The following is a 6,142-nucleotide window of genomic DNA, read 5'->3' as shown; positions in this document are numbered from 1 at the left end:
AAGAAGTGTTCCTGGACCAAAGAGATTGGTGTTCTGGAGCTGTGACAGCTGCATTCCCAGAGGACGTACTCATGACATTGATAACACATGCAATACAGCAGAGCCTAGATCCCCATATAAGATACAGTCATTGCATGTACTAGGAGGCTGCGTTGGTCAGTGTGTTAGCTAGACACATTGGCCTCAGCAGTAAAATATAAAGCTCGTATGCCTGATCCTCACTTTGATTCTGCAGGAAGCAGTCAGTCAGGAGCCTCTTATATTCAGGACTTGGTAGGAGACAGGGTCTGACACATGGTATTTTGCTCAGTGTTCATAAACTTTCTAGACCAGAAAGGATTTTAAACTAGTGTTCTGTGGAAGGGGCAAACTTAAGGCGAAGCTGTGTTACTTCTAAAGACCACTAGATGGTGATACCACCCCGTGATAGAGTCCAGGGTGGGCAGGTGTTGCCATTCTGTTTTAGAGAAGGAAGCCTGCGTGCTCTCCTGACTTGCAGACTCCTCCCCACCATCCCTTGAAGGTCAGTGTTGAAGGAGTGATTCTTGGAAGTCTTCTCCCTCCCAGCCTCATTACTGACTATCTTCTTCCTGTTTCCTCATCTAGAACAAGAATACCGTTCCTTGTACCGTGGCGTTGATAAGTGTAGGGAGATAAGTGTAGATCACACTCGCTGCCCATGTCTCCTTAGCAGATGAAACCTAACATGAGACTAGAAAGAATACAAGCCAAAGAGGGCATGGAGATAAGTAGTGACCTAAGTTGAGGGCTACACCGTCCATCAAGTCCAGACCTGATGGGACAGGGCCGATAGGGGTGACCCTGGTGGCTTCAGATGGGACAGCTTCTGAAGGCAGAGTTCACAGGCTTTGTATGACAAGGCAGGGAAGACAGGAGGAGCTAATAGGAATCTCGTCAAGCCTTCCTGTGTGAGGCATAAGGACCAGAGCCTGAACAAACATGCACTCCAGGCAGGCAAGAGAGACATTAGAAAGCTTTAAAAGATTTGTGGGAGCCCAGAGCAGGGCTTCAGAAGTGAGGGCTTAGGCTGCAGGTGTATGAAGAAGGCTGGGGGAAATTGCAAATGCACCCTTTTGTACTCGCCAGGCCAGGTTGTCTGCACCCCCTCTCCCCCCACCCCCCAGCTCTGGGCACAGTCTGTTCACCAGAGTCCCAGTACCTGTCTTCTCTCAGGCCTCTGCACTCACATGGGGCTAATGCAGGAACATTACGTTAATTAGTTATTCATTTAATTTAACTTCACATTTGGTCTCAATTAAGCTTAAAATGTTCTTCCTTATAGATGCTACAATAGCACGTGTAATTAAAAGGCAATAACTCTTTGTGTTTCTCCTTTAGAGATCCACTGGGAGGCTGGGCTAGTGTGTGAGAGGAGGGGTGGGGGGGAGTGCCTCTTGTAGAGATGAGCACTTGGAGGCCCCACTGAAGGTGTGAGGAGGAAACTAAACCAGACCGAGGGTGGGGAGGGTCGATGCAGGGAGCCCTGAGACCTAGAAAAAGCAACAGGCCTTGTCCATGAAGCCGTGGGAGTAAGGGGGTTTGTGGCTGTGGAAGGAGGCCATCCTTCCAGCTAGGAAATGAGGCCCTATGTTCTGTAGTAGGTATAATGCCTCCCACCCAGAATGTCTACACCCTAACTCTTAGAACCCAAGACTATAGATTAGGGACCTTGGCATGGTTTGTCAAGAGGCTCCCTGTGAATATCAGTGAGGCAGAGACGAAGAGAACGGAAGATGTTACACCGCTGGCTTTGAAGACAGAAAGAGCCCACCAGCCCTGCAATGTGGGTGACTTCTAGAGGCTGGGAAAAGCAAACAGATCCTCCCCTAGAATCTCTCTAAAGTATCAACCCTCAGCCCTGTGAGATGGTAAGGTAATACGTGTGCATTGTTCTATGCCACTTGGAGTGTGTAACGTGTTACAGCAGCAATAGGAAACTAATACACATCACTGGTGTAAAACGGGGCATGACCAACTTACAGACAGAAGCATCAGACAGCACAAGAAACCCCCAGTGCTGGGAAGCCGGCCCGGTGGGTAAAGTGTTTGCTGTGCAGGCATGAGGACCCATATTTGATCCCCAGAACCCATGCAAAAAAGCCAAGCATGGTGACAAGTTATAAGCCAGCACTTGAGAGGCAGAGACAGGCAGATCCTCGGGGCTTGTTAGCCGCCGACCAGCATAGCTTACTTAGTAAGCTCCGGGCTGGTGAGCATTTATCTCAGACAAGCAAAACCCAAGGTGGACAGCACCCGAGGAACGACACCTGAGGCTAACTTCTGACCTTCACATGCAAACATATCCACCACTTTGTGTGTGTGTGTATGTGTGTGTGTGTGTGTGTGTGTGTGTGTGTGTGTGTGTGTGTGTGTGTAATCCCCAGATTAACACAGATACAGGGGATGGCCATACAGTATCTAGTACAGCAGCAGCCATCCTTTCAGCAAACTCTGCTCCCTCTACTGGCTGTTTTACCATTTCGTATCCCTAACCGCACGGACCTGCCCAGTCAGAGCTCATCCATGACATCTTCAAGTACATTTTAACTGCTTGCCCCACACTCCTGCCCAGTTCCAGACTTCGGCTTTCCTCACCACACTTAGCTGCTGCTTCTGTGTGTTTCAAGTGGATCTGTGCTGTCTGAATCTGGTCCCCTTTGTCCTGTTCGTACGTCATGGACACGTAGTCTAATACAAGGGTGTCAGGGGCTTAAACACCGAGTCAAACTGCTTCACTTGAGTCTTGGCTCCTGCCTACCCTTTGCTGAGTGACTCCCCCAAGTCTGTGCCTGCTGTGTGGAGAGGGGGCACTAACGACCTATTTTATAGATCTGAAACATGACGGCATAAATGCCTACAGTGCACCTTGAAAAATACCTGGTGTCTTCGCTACACGGAATAAAAACTCATTTCTGCATGAATGACATGCACTTATTCCCAAGTCTGGGGTCGGGGTGCACCTACAGATTAAAAGGTTCCGTTCTATCAGCTATAAAATGTCCTCTCCAGTCCTAAATTGTCACATCCCATTCAGGATAATTGGCACATTTCCGGATTATTCTGTAGCTGAGTGTCACATCTGGCTAAGCCACAGGCTGGGCTGACGTGTTTGTCATTTGTTTTTATCAATGTTAGTACTTCAAAGGAACTTTACCCTCACAGATACGAGTTAGGGAAGGTGGGTGCAAACAGCTAACCAGTGTAAAACTCAGGAGTTACCTGAAAGCCAAAGTTGATCTTGAAACAGAGATATGAAATGCAAGGGATGCATGGGGAGTTGGTGCCAGTGCCTTGAGGGTCACTACTACCAGCTGAGAACTTTCAAACCTGTCCTCTTCTCTGCCTGTTTCTCACTTGAGAAATAACGGCACATTTCTTTACACATCAGGGTCAGACAGAAATACTTAGCTTCAGCAGCGGTGAAGTTGAGTTGATAGAAAAGTTGAGGTCTTGAAGAGCAGAACAGGAAATTGATTAATTTATTAGAGTAAAAGCATCTGAAATACCTTGGACTCCTCCATCCTGCTCCTTCCATTGCCTCACTCCATCAGCACTCACCAGTGTTAAAATGCAGAGTGCGTTCTACGGACGAAGGCAACGCTGTGTGCCCAGTGCCTGAGCACTTACTGATACAATTCCTCTAGTGGATCTTTACATTCATTATCTGAAACCCTGCGTCAGAAAGGAATCTCGTTTTTCTTCCCTTTTACTAGTGAGAGATTTAAGTTGCTTCTCAAAAATTGTTCAGTATGCTTTGCTGGTTTGAGACATTTCTGAACGATTACACAGTATCACTTAACTGGCTGGACAAACATTCCACTGTAACGGAGCTGGGAGGTCCTGCTACTGTAGCTTGTCAGGATACCATCCTGGAAGGCTTTGGAATGGCTTGTTCTCTCCTAGACTTCCTCTCCTTTTCACTTTCCAAACAGTGGGAAATCACCAGTCTTTCTGGACAGCGAACCAACAGCACGATGTGCCCTCTAGAGAGAATGGCTAACTGATACTGGGATGAGAAGGATTGGTATTTGGGGGATAACCCTACGAAAGTCTGTCTCCAGGCAGGTCCCAAACATGAGGAGGGACGCAGCAGACATCACTGTAGGGTGCCCCATGTTGACATCTCTGAAATTCATTGTTTCATTCAGCCTCCCACTTCTGGGTTTTTGTTGTTATTTGTTTTTCAAGGTTGGACAAAATTACCTTGAAATGAAAGTAATCATTTGATCTCACCATACTAGTTATTACAGATAAGAACTGTAGAAAGCAAGCTGAGCTTAAATGCTTTATATGGTGTATGTGTGCACACGTTTTTGTGTCTACATTGTATAAAGCCAGCTCTTAATATATAAGCCTCTCATCTACACCAATTTAAAAAAAAAAATGTACAGCAATGATATTTGGGGAGGAATTTAGGGTTTTTTCACCTTTACCAAGTTCCTATGTAGATAACTAAAATCTCATCGCTATTACCTACTGACTTTATATATACCTTTTATTATTGTTGTTTTGGTTTTGTAGGGTTTTTAAATATTTATTTATTCATGTATTTTATGTATATGAGTGCTCTGTCTTCATGCACACAATAAGAGGGGATCAGATCCCATTACAGATGGTTGTGAGCCACCATGAGATTGCTAGGAATTGAACTCAGGACCTCTGGAAGAGCAGCCAGTGCTCTTAACCACCAAGCCACCTCTCCAGCCCCAGTTTTGTAGGTTTTTATTTTTAAACTCAAGGACAATTTTATTAGAATTTGAAAGACAAAACTCCAGGCTAAGTAAGCTGTTGATCTCAGCAGCTGCCTGGAGGAGGAACATGCAGAAGACAAAATCTCTGCGTACCAGCATTGGTACAGGACAGGCAGCTGGCACCACGTGGCGGGGAGGGCAACGGCTGAACAGAAAGAGCAGAGAAGCCCAGACTATCAGAAAAAGCGGACTTAGGTTCTGACCAACATCTGAAAGGAAGAGGAAGAAGAAAAAGCTGCCTCTTTCTGAGTTAGTACTTAGAAAGGTAAGGGGACCTACCTAAGCATAGTATCTCGCAGAAAGGATCATTATCCCAGCTGTCTCTTTAGTATGGGTAAAGGGAACCTGCTGCCCTAGGCCTGATCCTTTGGCCAGGTGACCGACCCAGCCCAGCTGGGCTGTTAGGTCTCTACTCAGGCCAGAGATTTCACCCTCGTGACCAGAAGTTCACCCTCCATGGGCCTTCATTGCTACTCTAACACTGCTCCCTATGAAGCCGTAACCCTAAATCATTTATGAACTAGATCAGGGATCAGAACCCCCAAACACTTCTGATATCTTTGGCTTCTAGTTGAACACCTTCGCAGAAGAATAAAAAGCTCCATTTTCAGGAACCTTTCTAGGCCCTTCCTTCCAGAGTCGCCTTGGCAGCAAGCTTCTCAGGAGGAGGCACGAGGCGGTCTGTGATAGTTAGGGTTGGTGCTCCACCTGGGTCGGTTAAGGCACCCTATAGGGAGGCTCACAGGCACCTGGAAGCTTCTGTGCACTGTGAAGGAGCCTGACCTCCAGACTGTCTTCACAGTTTCCACATGTCCGCCTCTCCCCTCCATTCCCAGGGCAATGTTTTCCGTCTCTTCTTCATGGGCCCTAAGTCAGACTAAGAATCGGTTTCATTTGAAGGTTTCTGAATAAAACCTCATCTGGGAAGTTTCCCCAAAAGAATCAGTTCAAGTGGAGGTATTGTACCTGGTCCTCATCAACCCTGACTCCCAACAGTCACTGGTTCTGGCCTCTGGTCATTTGAGGCTGAGCTCCCATGAGGCCGTAGGACTGGGTTTTCCTATAGCTTGACAACAGTACCAAGGAGAGATAGAGGAAAAAAGTGACCCTCCTCTCTCAAGTTCTCATCCAAAAAGGGTTTTCTTCTGTTGTGAGAGGGACTGGATTCTGCCACATCTAGGATTGCCAACTGGCTGCTGTGTAAAGCCTAAGTGAGTTCATCGCCTTAAACCTCAGGACTTTTCTATTTAAAAATAAGAGCGGTCATAATAAATAGACTGTTATAAATCTGAGGTCTCAAAGGAATGGCTGCAGCCCAGGCATCTAGCAGGCATTGACTCGCCTCTCCAGCTTGTTCTCTGGCTTTCAGA

This window comes from Peromyscus maniculatus, chromosome 7, assembly GCF_049852395.1.
Source record: "Peromyscus maniculatus bairdii isolate BWxNUB_F1_BW_parent chromosome 7, HU_Pman_BW_mat_3.1, whole genome shotgun sequence".
Lineage (NCBI taxonomy): Eukaryota > Metazoa > Chordata > Mammalia > Rodentia > Cricetidae > Peromyscus > Peromyscus maniculatus.
The sequence above is the reverse complement of the archived record's forward strand: the minus strand, read 5'-3'. Positions refer to the sequence as shown.